Source organism: Rhinoderma darwinii, chromosome 3 (assembly GCF_050947455.1).
Source record: "Rhinoderma darwinii isolate aRhiDar2 chromosome 3, aRhiDar2.hap1, whole genome shotgun sequence".
Taxonomy (NCBI): domain Eukaryota; kingdom Metazoa; phylum Chordata; class Amphibia; order Anura; family Rhinodermatidae; genus Rhinoderma; species Rhinoderma darwinii.
In genome coordinates, this window is record NC_134689.1 from 412,062,749 (window position 1) to 412,078,389 (window position 15,641).

Here is a 15,641-nt window from a genome sequence, read left to right on the forward strand (position 1 = left end):
AACATTTTCTTAATATTGTGTATTACAGTACTTAAATATAGGTATGGATTCAAATCTCACTTCTGATAACATTTTCTCAATATTGTGTGTTGTGGTATTTAAATATAGGAGTGAAAAAGTTTTTGGTTTTTTTTAGATATTTACGGGTATTTAGTAAAAATGATCGTGTGCCCAGATTTAAGAATAAATATTTTCACAATATTGTGTGTTATGGTCTATAAATATAGGCATGGATTAAAATCTCACTTCTGGTAACTGCTGACTAGCCATATAAAAATATTCACTATCAATCATGTAGAAATATAGCCTATAACGACACCAAGTATGTCATCAAATTAAGAAAGCATCTAAAACTTAGCTGTTGCAACCAGGAAAGGACTCAAATGCTTAGAAGGTCATCTGAAGAGCACTTAAAAGCTGCAACCATGAAGGGACTCGAACCCTCAATCTTCTGATCCAAAGTCAGACGCCTTATCCATTAGGCCACACGGTCTCACATGTTCCTAATTTTTGGAAAATGTTGAGTTCCTGGAGCCTAGCAGAAAAAGATTTTTTTTATACATTTTTAGGTATTTTGTAAAAATGACCGAGTGCCCAAATTTATAAAAAAAACATTTTCTTAATATTGTGTATTACAGTACTTAAATATAGGTATGGATTCAAATCTCACTTCTGATAACATTTTCTCAATATTGTGTGTTGTGGTATTTAAATATAGGAGTGAAAAAGTTTTGTTTTTTTTTAGATATTTACGGGTATTTAGTAAAAATGATCGTGTGCCCAGATTTAAGAATAAATATTTTCACAATATTGTGTGTTATGGTCTATAAATATAGGCATGGATTAAAATCTCACTTCTGGTAACTGCTGACTAGCCATATAAAAATATTCACTATCAATCATGTAGAAATATAGCCTATAAAGACACCAAGTATGTCATCAAATTAAGAAAGCATCTAAAACTTAGCTGTTGCAACCAGGAAAGGACTCAAATGCTTAGAAGGTCATCTGAAGAGCACTTAAAAGCTGCAACCATGAAGGGACTCAAACCCTCAATCTTCTGATCCGAAGTCAGACGCCTTATCCATCAGGCCACACGGTCTCACATGTTCCTAATTTTTGGAAAAATGTTGAGTTCCTGGAGCCTAGCAGAAAAAGATTTTTTTTATACATTTTTAGGTATTTTGTAAAAATGACCGAGTGCCCAAATTTATAAAAAAAAACATTTTGTTAATATTGTGTATTACAGTACTTAAATATAGGTATGGATTCAAATCTCACTTCTGATAACATTTTCTCAATATTGTGTGTTGTGGTATTTAAATATAGGAGTGAAAAAGTTTTGTTTTTTATTAGATATTTACGGGTATTTAGTAAAAATGATCGTGTGCCCAGATTTAAGAATAAATATTTTCACAATATTGTGTGTTATGGTCTATAAATATAGGCATGGATTAAAAACTCACTTCTGGTAACTGCTGACTAGCCATATAAAAATATTCACTATCAATCATGTAGAAATATAGCCTATAACGACACCAAGTATGTCATCAAATTAAGAAAGCATCTAAAAATTAGCTGTTGCAACCAGGAAAGGACTCAAATGCTTAGAAGGTCATCTGAAGAGCACTTAAAAGCTGCAACCATGAAGGGACTCGAACCCTCAATCTTCTGATCCGAAGTCAGACGCCTTATCCATCAGGCCACACGGTCTCACATGTTCCTAATTTTTGGAAAATGTTGAGTTCCTGGAGCCTAGCAGAAAAAGATTTTTTTTATACATTTTTAGGTATTTTGTAAAAATGACCGAGTGCCCAAATTTATAAAAAAAACATTTTCTTAATATTGTGTATTACAGTACTTAAATATAGGTATGGATTCAAATCTCACTTCTGATAACATTTTCTCAATATTGTGTGTTGTGGTATTTAAATATAGAAGTGAAAAAGTTTTTGTTTTTTTTTAGATATTTACGGGTATTTAGTAAAAATGATCGTGTGCCCAGATTTAAGAATAAATATTTTCACAATATTGTGTGTTATGGTCTATAAATATAGGCATGGATTAAAATCTCACTTCTGGTAACTGCTGACTAGCCATATAAAAATATTCACTATCAATCATGTAGAAATATAGCCTATAGGGACACGTATGTCATCAAATTAAGAAAGCATCTAAAACTTAGCTGTTGCAACCAGGAAAGGACTCAAATGCTTAGAAGGTCATCTGAAGAGCACTTAAAAGCTGCAACCATGAAGGGACTCGAACCCTCAATCTTCTGATCCGAAGTCAGACACCTTATCTATTAGGCCACACGGTCTCACATGTTCCTAATTTTTGGAAAATGTTGAGTTCCTGGAGCCTAGCAGAAAAAGATTTTTTTTATACATTTTTAGGTATTTTGTAAAAATGACCGAGTGCCCAAATTTATAAAAAAAAACATTTTCTTAATATTGTGTATTACAGTACTTAAATATAGGTATGGATTCAAATCTCACTTCTGATAACATTTTCTCAATATTGTGTGTTGTGGTATTTAAATATAGGAGTGAAAAAGTTTTGTTTTTTATTAGATATTTACGGGTATTTAGTAAAAATGATCGTGTGCCCAGATTTAAGAATAAATATTTTCACAATATTGTGTGTTATGGTCTATAAATATAGGCATGGATTAAAATCTCACTTCTGGTAACTGCTGACTAGCCATATAAAAATATTCACTATCAATCATGTAGAAATATAGCCTATAACGACACCAAGTATGTCATCAGATTAAGAAAGCATCTAAAACTTAGCTGTTGCAACCAGGAACGGACTCAAATGCTTAGAAGGTCATCTGAAGAGCACTAATAAGCTGCAACCATGAAGGGACTCGAACCCTCAATCTTCTGATCCGAAGTCAGACGCCTTATCCATTAGGCCACACAGTCTCACATGTTCCCAGTTTTTGGAAAATGTTTAGTTCCTGGAGCCTAGCAGAAAAAGATTTTTTTTATACATTTTTAGGTATTTTGTAAAAATGACCGAGTGCCCAAATTTATAAAAAAAACATTTTCTTAATATTGTGTATTACAGTACTTAAATATAGGTATGGATTCAAAACTCACTTCTGATAACAGCTGACTAGCCATATAAAAATATTCACTATCAATCATGTAGAAATATAGCCTATAACGACACCAAGTATGTCATCAAATTAAGAAAGCATCTAAAACTTAGCTGTTGCAACCAGGAAAGGACTCAAATGCTTAGAAGGTCATCTGAAGAGCACTTAAAAGCTGCAACCATGAAGGGACTCGAACCCTCAATATTCTGATCCGAAGTCAGACGTCTTATCCATTAGGCCACACGGTCTCACATGTTCCTAATTTTTGGAAAATGTTGAGTTCCTGGAGCCTAGCAGAAAAAGATTTTTTTTATACATTTTTAGGTATTTTGTAAAAATGACCGAGTGCCCAAATTTATAAAAAAAACATTTTCTTAATATTGTGTATTACAGTACTTAAATATAGGTATGGATTCAAATCTCACTTCTGATAACATTTTCTCAATATTGTGTGTTGTGGTATTTAAATATAGAAGTGAAAAAGTTTTTGTTTTTTTTTAGATATTTACGGGTATTTAGTAAAAATGATCGTGTGCCCAGATTTAAGAATAAATATTTTCACAATATTGTGTGTTATGGTCTATAAATATAGGCATGGATTAAAATCTCACTTCTGGTAACTGCTGACTAGCCATATAAAAATATTCACTATCAATCATGTAGAAATATAGCCTATAGGGACACGTATGTCATCAAATTAAGAAAGCATCTAAAACTTAGCTGTTGCAACCAGGAAAGGACTCAAATGCTTAGAAGGTCATCTGAAGAGCACTTAAAAGCTGCAACCATGAAGGGACTCGAACCCTCAATCTTCTGATCCGAAGTCAGACACCTTATCTATTAGGCCACACGGTCTCACATGTTCCTAATTTTTGGAAAATGTTGAGTTCCTGGAGCCTAGCAGAAAAAGATTTTTTTTATACATTTTTAGGTATTTTGTAAAAATGACCGAGTGCCCAAATTTATAAAAAAAAACATTTTCTTAATATTGTGTATTACAGTACTTAAATATAGGTATGGATTCAAATCTCACTTCTGATAACATTTTCTCAATATTGTGTGTTGTGGTATTTAAATATAGGAGTGAAAAAGTTTTGTTTTTTATTAGATATTTACGGGTATTTAGTAAAAATGATCGTGTGCCCAGATTTAAGAATAAATATTTTCACAATATTGTGTGTTATGGTCTATAAATATAGGCATGGATTAAAATCTCACTTCTGGTAACTGCTGACTAGCCATATAAAAATATTCACTATCAATCATGTAGAAATATAGCCTATAACGACACCAAGTATGTCATCAGATTAAGAAAGCATCTAAAACTTAGCTGTTGCAACCAGGAACGGACTCAAATGCTTAGAAGGTCATCTGAAGAGCACTAATAAGCTGCAACCATGAAGGGACTCGAACCCTCAATCTTCTGATCCGAAGTCAGACGCCTTATCCATTAGGCCACACAGTCTCACATGTTCCCAGTTTTTGGAAAATGTTTAGTTCCTGGAGCCTAGCAGAAAAAGATTTTTTTTATACATTTTTAGGTATTTTGTAAAAATGACCGAGTGCCCAAATTTATAAAAAAAACATTTTCTTAATATTGTGTATTACAGTACTTAAATATAGGTATGGATTCAAAACTCACTTCTGATAACATTTTCTCAATATTGTGTGTTGTGGTATTTAAATATAGGAGTGAAAAAGTTTTGTTTTTTATTAGATATTTACGGGTATTTAGTAAAAATGATCGTGTGCCCAGATTTAAGAATAAATATTTTCACAATATTGTGTGTTATGGTCTATAAATATAGGCATGGATTAAAATCTCACTTCTGGTAACTGCTGACTAGCCATATAAAAATATTCACTATCAATCATGTAGAAATATAGCCTATAACGACACCAAGTATGTCATCAAATTAAGAAAGCATCTAAAACTTAGCTGTTGCAACCAGGAAAGGACTCAAATGCTTAGAAGGTCATCTGAAGAGCACTTAAAAGCTGCAACCATGAAGGGACTTGAACACTCAATCTTCTGATCCGAAGTCAGACGCCTTATCCATTAGGCCACACGGTCTCACATGTTCCTAATTTTTGGAAAATGTTGAGTTCCTGGAGCCTAGCAGAAAAAGATTTTTTTTATACAATTTTAGGTATTTTGTAAAAATGACCGAGTGCCCAAATTTATAAAAAAAACATTTTCTTAATATTGTGTATTACAGTACTTAAATATAGGTATGGATTCAAATCTCACTTCTGATAACATTTTCTCAATATTGTGTGTTGTGGTATTTAAATATAGGAGTGAAAAAGTTTTTGTTTTTTTTTAGATATTTACAGGTATTTAGTAAAAATGATCGTGTGCCCAGATTTAAGAATAAATATTTTCACAATATTGTGTGTTATGGTCTATAAATATAGGCATGGATTAAAATCTCACTTCTGGTAACTGCTGACTAGCCATATAAAAATATTCACTATCAATCATGTAGAAATATAGCCTATAACGACACCAAGTATGTCATCAAATTAAGAAAGCATCTAAAACTTAGCTGTTGCAACCAGGAAAGGACTCAAATGCTTAGAAGGTCATCTGAAGAGCACTTAAAAGCTGCAACCATGAAGGGACTCGAACCCTCAATCTTCTGATCTGAAGTCAGACGCCTTATCCATTTTTGGAAAATGTTGAGTTCCTGGAGCCTAGCAGAAAAAGATTTTTTTTATACATTTTTAGGTATTTTGTAAAAATGACCGAGTGCCCAAATTTATAAAAAAAAACATTTTCTTAATATTGTGTATTACAGTACTTAAATATAGGTATGGATTCAAATCTCACTTCTGATAACATTTTCTCAATATTGTGTGTTGTGGTATTTAAATATAGGAGTGAAAAAGTTTTTGTTTTTTTTAAAGATATTTACAGGTATTTAGTAAAAATGATCGTGTGCCCAGATTTAAGAATAAATATTTTCACAATATTGTGTGTTATGGTCTATAAATATAGGCATGGATTAAAATCTCACTTCTGGTAACTGCTGACTAGCCATATAAAAATATTCACTATCAATCATGTAGAAATATAGCCTATAACGACACCAAGTATGTCATCAAATTAAGAAAGCATCTAAAACTTAGCTGTTGCAACCAGGAAAGGACTCAAATGCTTAGAAGGTCATCTGAAGAGCACTTAAAAGCTGCAACCATGAAGGGACTCGAACCCTCAATCTTCTGATCTGAAGTCAGACGCCTTATCCATTTTTGGAAAATGTTGAGTTCCTGGAGCCTAGCAGAAAAAGATTTTTTTTATACATTTTTAGGTATTTTGTAAAAATGACCGAGTGCCCAAATTTATAAAAAAAACATTTTCTTAATATTGTGTATTACAGTACTTAAATATAGGTATGGATTCAAATCTCACTTCTGATAACATTTTCTCAATATTGTGTGTTGTGGTATTTAAATATAGGAGTGAAAAAGTTTTTGTTTTTTTTTAAGATATTTACAGGTATTTAGTAAAAATGATCGTGTGCCCAGATTTAAGAATAAATATTTTCACAATATTGTGTGTTATGGTCTATAAATATAGGCATGGATTAAAATCTCACTTCTGGTAACTGCTGACTAGCCATATAAAAATATTCACTATCAATCATGTAGAAATATAGCCTATAACGACACCAAGTATGTCATCAAATTAAGAAAGCATCTAAAACTTAGCTGTTGCAACCAGGAAAGGACTCAAATGCTTAGAAGGTCATCTGAAGAGCACTTAAAAGCTGCAACCATGAAGGGACTCGAACCCTCAATCTTCTGATCTGAAGTCAGACGCCTTATCCATTTTTGGAAAATGTTGAGTTCCTGGAGCCTAGCAGAAAAAGATTTTTTTTATACATTTTTAGGTATTTTGTAAAAATGACCGAGTGCCCAAATTTATAAAAAAAAACATTTTCTTAATATTGTGTATTACAGTACTTAAATATAGGTATGGATTCAAATCTCACTTCTGATAACATTTTCTCAATATTGTGTGTTGTGGTATTTAAATATAGGAGTGAAAAAGTTTTTGTTTTTTTTTAAGATATTTACAGGTATTTAGTAAAAATGATCGTGTGCCCAGATTTAAGAATAAATATTTTCACAATATTGTGTGTTATGGTCTATAAATATAGGCATGGATTAAAATCTCACTTCTGGTAACTGCTGACTAGCCATATAAAAATATTCACTATCAATCATGTAGAAATATAGCCTATAACGACACCAAGTATGTCATCAAATTAAGAAAGCATCTAAAACTTAGCTGTTGCAACCAGGAAAGGACTCAAATGCTTAGAAGGTCATCTGAAGAGCACTTAAAAGCTGCAACCATGAAGGGACTCGAACCCTCAATCTTCTGATCTGAAGTCAGACGCCTTATCCATTTTTGGAAAATGTTGAGTTCCTGGAGCCTAGCAGAAAAAGATTTTTTTTATACATTTTTAGGTATTTTGTAAAAATGACCGAGTGCCCAAATTTATAAAAAAAAACATTTTCTTAATATTGTGTATTACAGTACTTAAATATAGGTATGGATTCAAATCTCACTTCTGATAACATTTTCTCAATATTGTGTGTTGTGGTATTTAAATATAGGAGTGAAAAAGTTTTTGTTTTTTTTTAAGATATTTACAGGTATTTAGTAAAAATGATCGTGTGCCCAGATTTAAGAATAAATATTTTCACAATATTGTGTGTTATGGTCTATAAATATAGGCATGGATTAAAATCTCACTTCTGGTAACTGCTGACTAGCCATATAAAAATATTCACTATCAATCATGTAGAAATATAGCCTATAACGACACCAAGTATGTCATCAAATTAAGAAAGCATCTAAAACTTAGCTGTTGCAACCAGGAAAGGACTCAAATGCTTAGAAGGTCATCTGAAGAGCACTTAAAAGCTGCAACCATGAAGGGACTCGAACCCTCAATCTTCTGATCTGAAGTCAGACGCCTTATCCATTTTTGGAAAATGTTGAGTTCCTGGAGCCTAGCAGAAAAAGATTTTTTTTATACATTTTTAGGTATTTTGTAAAAATGACCGAGTGCCCAAATTTATAAAAAAAACATTTTCTTAATATTGTGTATTACAGTACTTAAATATAGGTATGGATTCAAATCTCACTTCTGATAACATTTTCTCAATATTGTGTGTTGTGGTATTTAAATATAGGAGTGAAAAAGTTTTTGTTTTTTTTTAAGATATTTACAGGTATTTAGTAAAAATGATCGTGTGCCCAGATTTAAGAATAAATATTTTCACAATATTGTGTGTTATGGTCTATAAATATAGGCATGGATTAAAATCTCACTTCTGGTAACTGCTGACTAGCCATATAAAAATATTCACTATCAATCATGTAGAAATATAGCCTATAACGACACCAAGTATGTCATCAAATTAAGAAAGCATCTAAAACTTAGCTGTTGCAACCAGGAAAGGACTCAAATGCTTAGAAGGTCATCTGAAGAGCACTTAAAAGCTGCAACCACGAAGGGACTCGAACCCTCAATCTTCTGATCCGAAGTCAGACGCCTTATCCATTAGGCCACACGGTCTCACATATTCCTAATTTTTGGAAAATGTTGAGTTCCTGGAGCCTAGCAGAAAAATATTTTTTTTATACATTTTTAGGTATTTTGTAAAAATGACCGAGTGCACAAATTTATAAAAAAAAACATTTTGTTAATATTGTGTATTACAGTACTTAAATATAGGTATGGATTCAAATCTCACTTCTGATAACATTTTCTCAATATTGTGTGTTGTGCTATTTAAATATAGGAGTGAAAAAGTTTTTGTTTTTTTTTAGATATTTACGGGTATTTAGTAAAAATGATCGTGTGCCCAGATTTAAGAATAAATATTTTCACAATATTGTGTGTTATGGTCTATAAATATAGGCATGGATTAAAATCTCACTTCTGGTAACTGCTGACTAGCCATATAAAAATATTCACTATCAATCATGTAGAAATATAGCCTATAACGACACCAAGTATGTCATCAAATTAAGAAAGCATCTAAAACTTAGCTGTTGCAACCAGGAAAGGACTCAAATGCTTAGAAGGTCATCAGAAGAGCACTTAAAAGCTGCAACCATGAAGGGACTCGAACCCTCAATCTTCTGATCCGAAGTCAGACGCCTTATCCATTAGGCCACAGGGTCTCACATGTTCCTAATTTTTGGAAAATGTTGAGTTCCTGGAGCCTAGCAGAAAAAGATTTTTTTTATACATTTTTAGGTATTTTGTAAAAATGACCGAGTGCCCAAATTTATAAAAAAAACATTTTCTTAATATTGTGTATTACAGTACTTAAATATAGGTATGGATTCAAATCTCACTTCTGATAACATTTTCTCAATATTGTGTGTTGTGGTATTTAAATATAGGAGTGAAAAAGTTTTTGTTTTTTTTTAAGATATTTACAGGTATTTAGTAAAAATGATCGTGTGCCCAGATTTAAGAATAAATATTTTCACAATATTGTGTGTTATGGTCTATAAATATAGGCATGGATTAAAATCTCACTTCTGGTAACTGCTGACTAGCCATATAAAAATATTCACTATCAATCATGTAGAAATATAGCCTATAACGACACCAAGTATGTCATCAAATTAAGAAAGCATCTAAAACTTAGCTGTTGCAACCAGGAAAGGACTCAAATGCTTAGAAGGTCATCTGAAGAGCACTTAAAAGCTGCAACCATGAAGGGACTCGAACCCTCAATATTCTGATCCGAAGTCAGACGTCTTATCCATTAGGCCACACGGTCTCACATGTTCCTAATTTTTGGAAAATGTTGAGTTCCTGGAGCCTAGCAGAAAAATATTTTTTTTATACATTTTTAGGTATTTTGTAAAAATGACCGAGTGCACAAATTTATAAAAAAAAACATTTTGTTAATATTGTGTATTACAGTACTTAAATATAGGTATGGATTCAAATCTCACTTCTGATAACATTTTCTCAATATTGTGTGTTGTGCTATTTAAATATAGGAGTGAAAAAGTTTTTGTTTTTTTTTAGATATTTACGGGTATTTAGTAAAAATGATCGTGTGCCCAGATTTAAGAATAAATATTTTCACAATATTGTGTGTTATGGTCTATAAATATAGGCATGGATTAAAATCTCACTTCTGGTAACTGCTGACTAGCCATATAAAAATATTCACTATCAATCATGTAGAAATATAGCCTATAACGACACCAAGTATGTCATCAAATTAAGAAAGCATCTAAAACTTAGCTGTTGCAACCAGGAAAGGACTCAAATGCTTAGAAGGTCATCAGAAGAGCACTTAAAAGCTGCAACCATGAAGGGACTCGAACCCTCAATCTTCTGATCCGAAGTCAGACGCCTTATCCATTAGGCCACAGGGTCTCACATGTTCCTAATTTTTGGAAAATGTTGAGTTCCTGGAGCCTAGCAGAAAAAGATTTTTTTTATACATTTTTAGGTATTTTGTAAAAATGACCGAGTGCCCAAATTTATAAAAAAAACATTTTCTTAATATTGTGTATTACAGTACTTAAATATAGGTATGGATTCAAATCTCACTTCTGATAACATTTTCTCAATATTGTGTGTTGTGGTATTTAAATATAGGAGTGAAAAAGTTTTTGTTTTTTTTTAAGATATTTACAGGTATTTAGTAAAAATGATCGTGTGCCCAGATTTAAGAATAAATATTTTCACAATATTGTGTGTTATGGTCTATAAATATAGGCATGGATTAAAATCTCACTTCTGGTAACTGCTGACTAGCCATATAAAAATATTCACTATCAATCATGTAGAAATATAGCCTATAACGACACCAAGTATGTCATCAAATTAAGAAAGCATCTAAAACTTAGCTGTTGCAACCAGGAAAGGACTCAAATGCTTAGAAGGTCATCTGAAGAGCACTTAAAAGCTGCAACCATGAAGGGACTCGAACCCTCAATATTCTGATCCGAAGTCAGACGTCTTATCCATTAGGCCACACGGTCTCACATGTTCCTAATTTTTGGAAAATGTTGAGTTCCTGGAGCCTAGCAGAAAAAGATTTTTTTTATACATTTTTAGGTATTTTGTAAAAATGACCGAGTGCCCAAATTTATAAAAAAAACATTTTCTTAATATTGTGTATTACAGTACTTAAATATAGGTATGGATTCAAATCTCACTTCTGATAACATTTTCTCAATATTGTGTGTTGTGGTATTTAAATATAGGAGTGAAAAAGTTTTTGTTTTTTTTTAAGATATTTACAGGTATTTAGTAAAAATGATCGTGTGCCCAGATTTAAGAATAAATATTTTCACAATATTGTGTGTTATGGTCTATAAATATAGGCATGGATTAAAATCTCACTTCTGGTAACTGCTGACTAGCCATATAAAAATATTCACTATCAATCATGTAGAAATATAGCCTATAACGACACAAAGTATGTCATCAAATTAAGAAAGCATCTAAAACTTAGCTGTTGCAACCAGGAAAGGACTCAAATGCTTAGAAGGTCATCTGAAGAGCACTTAAAAGCTGCAACCACGAAGGGACTCGAACCCTCAATCTTCTGATCCGAAGTCAGACGCCTTATCCATTAGGCCACACGGTCTCACATGTTCCTAATTTTTGGAAAATGTTGAGTTCCTGGAGCCTAGCAGAAAAAGATTTTTTTTATACATTTTTAGGTATTTTGTAAAAATGACCGAGTGCCCAAATTTATAAAAAAAACATTTTCTTAATATTGTGTATTACAGTACTTAAATATAGGTATGGATTCAAATCTCACTTCTGATAACATTTTCTCAATATTGTGTGTTGTGGTATTTAAATATAGGAGTGAAAAAGTTTTTGTTTTTTTTTAAGATATTTACAGGTATTTAGTAAAAATGATCGTGTGCCCAGATTTAAGAATAAATATTTTCACAATATTGTGTGTTATGGTCTATAAATATAGGCATGGATTAAAATCTCACTTCTGGTAACTGCTGACTAGCCATATAAAAATATTCACTATCAATCATGTAGAAATATAGCCTATAACGACACCAAGTATGTCATCAAATTAAGAAAGCATCTAAAACTTAGCTGTTGCAACCAGGAAAGGACTCAAATGCTTAGAAGGTCATCTGAAGAGCACTTAAAAGCTGCAACCATGAAGGGACTCGAACCCTCAATATTCTGATCCGAAGTCAGACGTCTTATCCATTAGGCCACACGGTCTCACATGTTCCTAATTTTTGGAAAATGTTGAGTTCCTGGAGCCTAGCAGAAAAAGATTTTTTTTATACATTTTTAGGTATTTTGTAAAAATGACCGAGTGCCCAAATTTATAAAAAAAACATTTTCTTAATATTGTGTATTACAGTACTTAAATATAGGTATGGATTCAAATCTCACTTCTGATAACATTTTCTCAATATTGTGTGTTGTGGTATTTAAATATAGGAGTGAAAAAGTTTTTGTTTTTTTTTAAGATATTTACAGGTATTTAGTAAAAATGATCGTGTGCCCAGATTTAAGAATAAATATTTTCACAATATTGTGTGTTATGGTCTATAAATATAGGCATGGATTAAAATCTCACTTCTGGTAACTGCTGACTAGCCATATAAAAATATTCACTATCAATCATGTAGAAATATAGCCTATAACGACACCAAGTATGTCATCAAATTAAGAAAGCATCTAAAACTTAGCTGTTGCAACCAGGAAAGGACTCAAATGCTTAGAAGGTCATCTGAAGAGCACTTAAAAGCTGCAACCATGAAGGGACTCGAACCCTCAATATTCTGATCCGAAGTCAGACGTCTTATCCATTAGGCCACACGGTCTCACATGTTCCTAATTTTTGGAAAATGTTGAGTTCCTGGAGCCTAGCAGAAAAAGATTTTTTTTATACATTTTTAGGTATTTTGTAAAAATGACCGAGTGCCCAAATTTATAAAAAAAACATTTTCTTAATATTGTGTATTACAGTACTTAAATATAGGTATGGATTCAAATCTCACTTCTGATAACATTTTCTCAATATTGTGTGTTGTGGTATTTAAATATAGGAGTGAAAAAGTTTTTGTTTTTTTTTAAGATATTTACAGGTATTTAGTAAAAATGATCGTGTGCCCAGATTTAAGAATAAATATTTTCACAATATTGTGTGTTATGGTCTATAAATATAGGCATGGATTAAAATCTCACTTCTGGTAACTGCTGACTAGCCATATAAAAATATTCACTATCAATCATGTAGAAATATAGCCTATAACGACACCAAGTATGTCATCAAATTAAGAAAGCATCTAAAACTTAGCTGTTGCAACCAGGAAAGGACTCAAATGCTTAGAAGGTCATCTGAAGAGCACTTAAAAGCTGCAACCACGAAGGGACTCGAACCCTCAATCTTCTGATCCGAAGTCAGACGCCTTATCCATTAGGCCACACGGTCTCACATATTCCTAATTTTTGGAAAATGTTGAGTTCCTGGAGCCTAGCAGAAAAATATTTTTTTTATACATTTTTAGGTATTTTGTAAAAATGACCGAGTGCACAAATTTATAAAAAAAAACATTTTGTTAATATTGTGTATTACAGTACTTAAATATAGGTATGGATTCAAATCTCACTTCTGATAACATTTTCTCAATATTGTGTGTTGTGGTATTTAAATATAGGAGTGAAAAAGTTTTTGTTTTTTTTTAGATATTTACGGGTATTTAGTAAAAATGATCGTGTGCCCAGATTTAAGAATAAATATTTTCACAATATTGTGTGTTATGGTCTATAAATATAGGCATGGATTAAAATCTCACTTCTGGTAACTGCTGACTAGCCATATAAAAATATTCACTATCAATCATGTAGAAATATAGCCTATAAAGACACCAAGTATGTCATCAAATTAAGAAAGCATCTAAAACTTAGCTGTTGCAAGCAGGAAAAGACTCAAATGCTTAGAAGGTCATCTGAAGAGCACTTAAAAGCTGCGACCATGAAGGGACTCGAACCCTCAATCTTCTGATCCGAAGTCAGACGCCTTATCCATTAGGCCACACGGTCTCACATGTTCCTAATTTTTGGAAAATGTTGAGTTCCTGGAGCCTAGCAGAAAAAGATTTTTTTTATACATTTTTAGGTATTTTGTAAAAATGACCGAGTGCCCAAATTTATAAAAAAACCATTTTCTTAATATTGTGTATTACAGTACTTAAATATAGGTATGGATTCAAATCTCACTTCTGATAACATTTTCTCAATATTGTGTGTTGTGGTATTTAAATATAGGAGTGAAAAAGTTTTTTTTTTTTTTTTTAGATATTTACGGGTATTTAGTAAAAATGATCGTGTGCCCAGATTTAAGAATAAATATTTTCAATATATTGTGTGTTCTGGTCTATAAATATAGGCATGGATTAAAATCTCACTTCTGGTAACTGCTGACTAGCCATATAAAAATATTCACTATCAATCATGTAGAAATATAGCCTATAACGACACGTATGTCATCAAATTAAGAAAGCATCTAAAACTTAGCTGTTGCAACCAGGAAAGGACCCAAATGCTTAGAAGGTCATCTGAAGAGCACTTAAAAGCAGCGACCATGAAGGGACTCGAACCCTCAATCTGCTGATCCGAAGTCAAACGCCTTATCCATTATGCCACACGGTCTCACATGTTCCTAATTTTTTGAAAATGTTGAGTTCCTGGAGCCTAGCAGAAAAAGATTTTTTTTATACATTTTTAGGTATTTTGTAAAAATGACCGAGTGCCCAAATTTATAAAAAAAACATTTTCTTAATATTGTGTATTACAGTACTTAAATATAGGTATGGATTCAAATCTCACTTCTGATAACATTTTCTCAATATTGTGTGTTGTGGTATTTAAATATAGGAGTGAAAAAGTTTTTGTTTTTTTTTTAGATATTTACGGGTATTTAGTAAAAATGATCGTGTGCCCAGATTTAAGAATAAATATTTTCACAATATTGTGTGTTATGGTCTATAAATATAGGCATGGATTAAAATCTCACTTCTGGTAACTGCTGACTAGCCATATAAAAATATTCACTATCAATCATGTAGAAATATAGCCTATAACGACACCAAGTATGTCATCAAATTAAGAAAGCATCTAAAACTTAGCTGTTGCAACCAGGAAAGGACTCAAATGCTTAGAAGGTCATCTGAAGAGCACTTAAAAGCTGCAACCATGAAGGGACTCGAACCCTCAATCTTCTGATCCGAAGTCAGACGCCTTATCCATTAGGCCACACGGTCTCACATGTTCCTGATTTTTGGAAAATGTTGAGTTCCTGGAGCCTAGCAGAAAAAGATTTTTTTTATACATTTTTAGGTATTTTGTAAAAATGACCGAGTGCCCAAATTTATAAAAAAAACATTTTCTTAATATTGTGTATTACAGTACTTAAATATAGGTATGGATTCAAATCTCACTTCTGATAACATTTTCTCAATATTGTGTGTTGTGGTATTTAA

The 15,641-nt window shown here is 32.1% G+C and overlaps 11 non-coding genes across 11 annotated transcripts; all 11 read right to left on the bottom strand.

Moving 5' to 3' along the window:
- Positions 1 to 420: 420 nt before the first annotated feature.
- Positions 421 to 493, bottom strand: TRNAQ-UUG (transfer RNA glutamine (anticodon UUG)). The gene has a single exon. It is a non-coding gene; the product is annotated as a tRNA-Gln (tRNA).
- Positions 494 to 1,640: 1,147 nt separating this feature from the next.
- On the bottom strand, positions 1,641 to 1,713 carry TRNAR-UCG (transfer RNA arginine (anticodon UCG)). The gene has a single exon. It is a non-coding gene; the product is annotated as a tRNA-Arg (tRNA).
- Positions 1,714 to 2,857: 1,144 nt separating this feature from the next.
- TRNAR-UCG (transfer RNA arginine (anticodon UCG)) lies at positions 2,858 to 2,930 on the bottom strand. The gene has a single exon. It is a non-coding gene; the product is annotated as a tRNA-Arg (tRNA).
- Positions 2,931 to 4,498: 1,568 nt separating this feature from the next.
- Positions 4,499 to 4,571, bottom strand: TRNAR-UCG (transfer RNA arginine (anticodon UCG)). Its single transcript has one exon. It is a non-coding gene; the product is annotated as a tRNA-Arg (tRNA).
- A 4,059-nt stretch (positions 4,572 to 8,630) lies between these two features.
- Positions 8,631 to 8,703, bottom strand: TRNAR-UCG (transfer RNA arginine (anticodon UCG)). Its single transcript has one exon. It is a non-coding gene; the product is annotated as a tRNA-Arg (tRNA).
- A 538-nt stretch (positions 8,704 to 9,241) lies between these two features.
- Positions 9,242 to 9,314, bottom strand: TRNAR-UCG (transfer RNA arginine (anticodon UCG)). The gene has a single exon. It is a non-coding gene; the product is annotated as a tRNA-Arg (tRNA).
- A 1,149-nt stretch (positions 9,315 to 10,463) lies between these two features.
- Positions 10,464 to 10,536, bottom strand: TRNAR-UCG (transfer RNA arginine (anticodon UCG)). The gene has a single exon. It is a non-coding gene; the product is annotated as a tRNA-Arg (tRNA).
- A 1,149-nt stretch (positions 10,537 to 11,685) lies between these two features.
- Positions 11,686 to 11,758, bottom strand: TRNAR-UCG (transfer RNA arginine (anticodon UCG)). Its single transcript has one exon. It is a non-coding gene; the product is annotated as a tRNA-Arg (tRNA).
- A 1,760-nt stretch (positions 11,759 to 13,518) lies between these two features.
- TRNAR-UCG (transfer RNA arginine (anticodon UCG)) lies at positions 13,519 to 13,591 on the bottom strand. Its single transcript has one exon. It is a non-coding gene; the product is annotated as a tRNA-Arg (tRNA).
- A 538-nt stretch (positions 13,592 to 14,129) lies between these two features.
- Positions 14,130 to 14,202, bottom strand: TRNAR-UCG (transfer RNA arginine (anticodon UCG)). The gene has a single exon. It is a non-coding gene; the product is annotated as a tRNA-Arg (tRNA).
- A 1,147-nt stretch (positions 14,203 to 15,349) lies between these two features.
- On the bottom strand, positions 15,350 to 15,422 carry TRNAR-UCG (transfer RNA arginine (anticodon UCG)). The gene has a single exon. It is a non-coding gene; the product is annotated as a tRNA-Arg (tRNA).
- Positions 15,423 to 15,641: the final 219 nt, after the last annotated feature.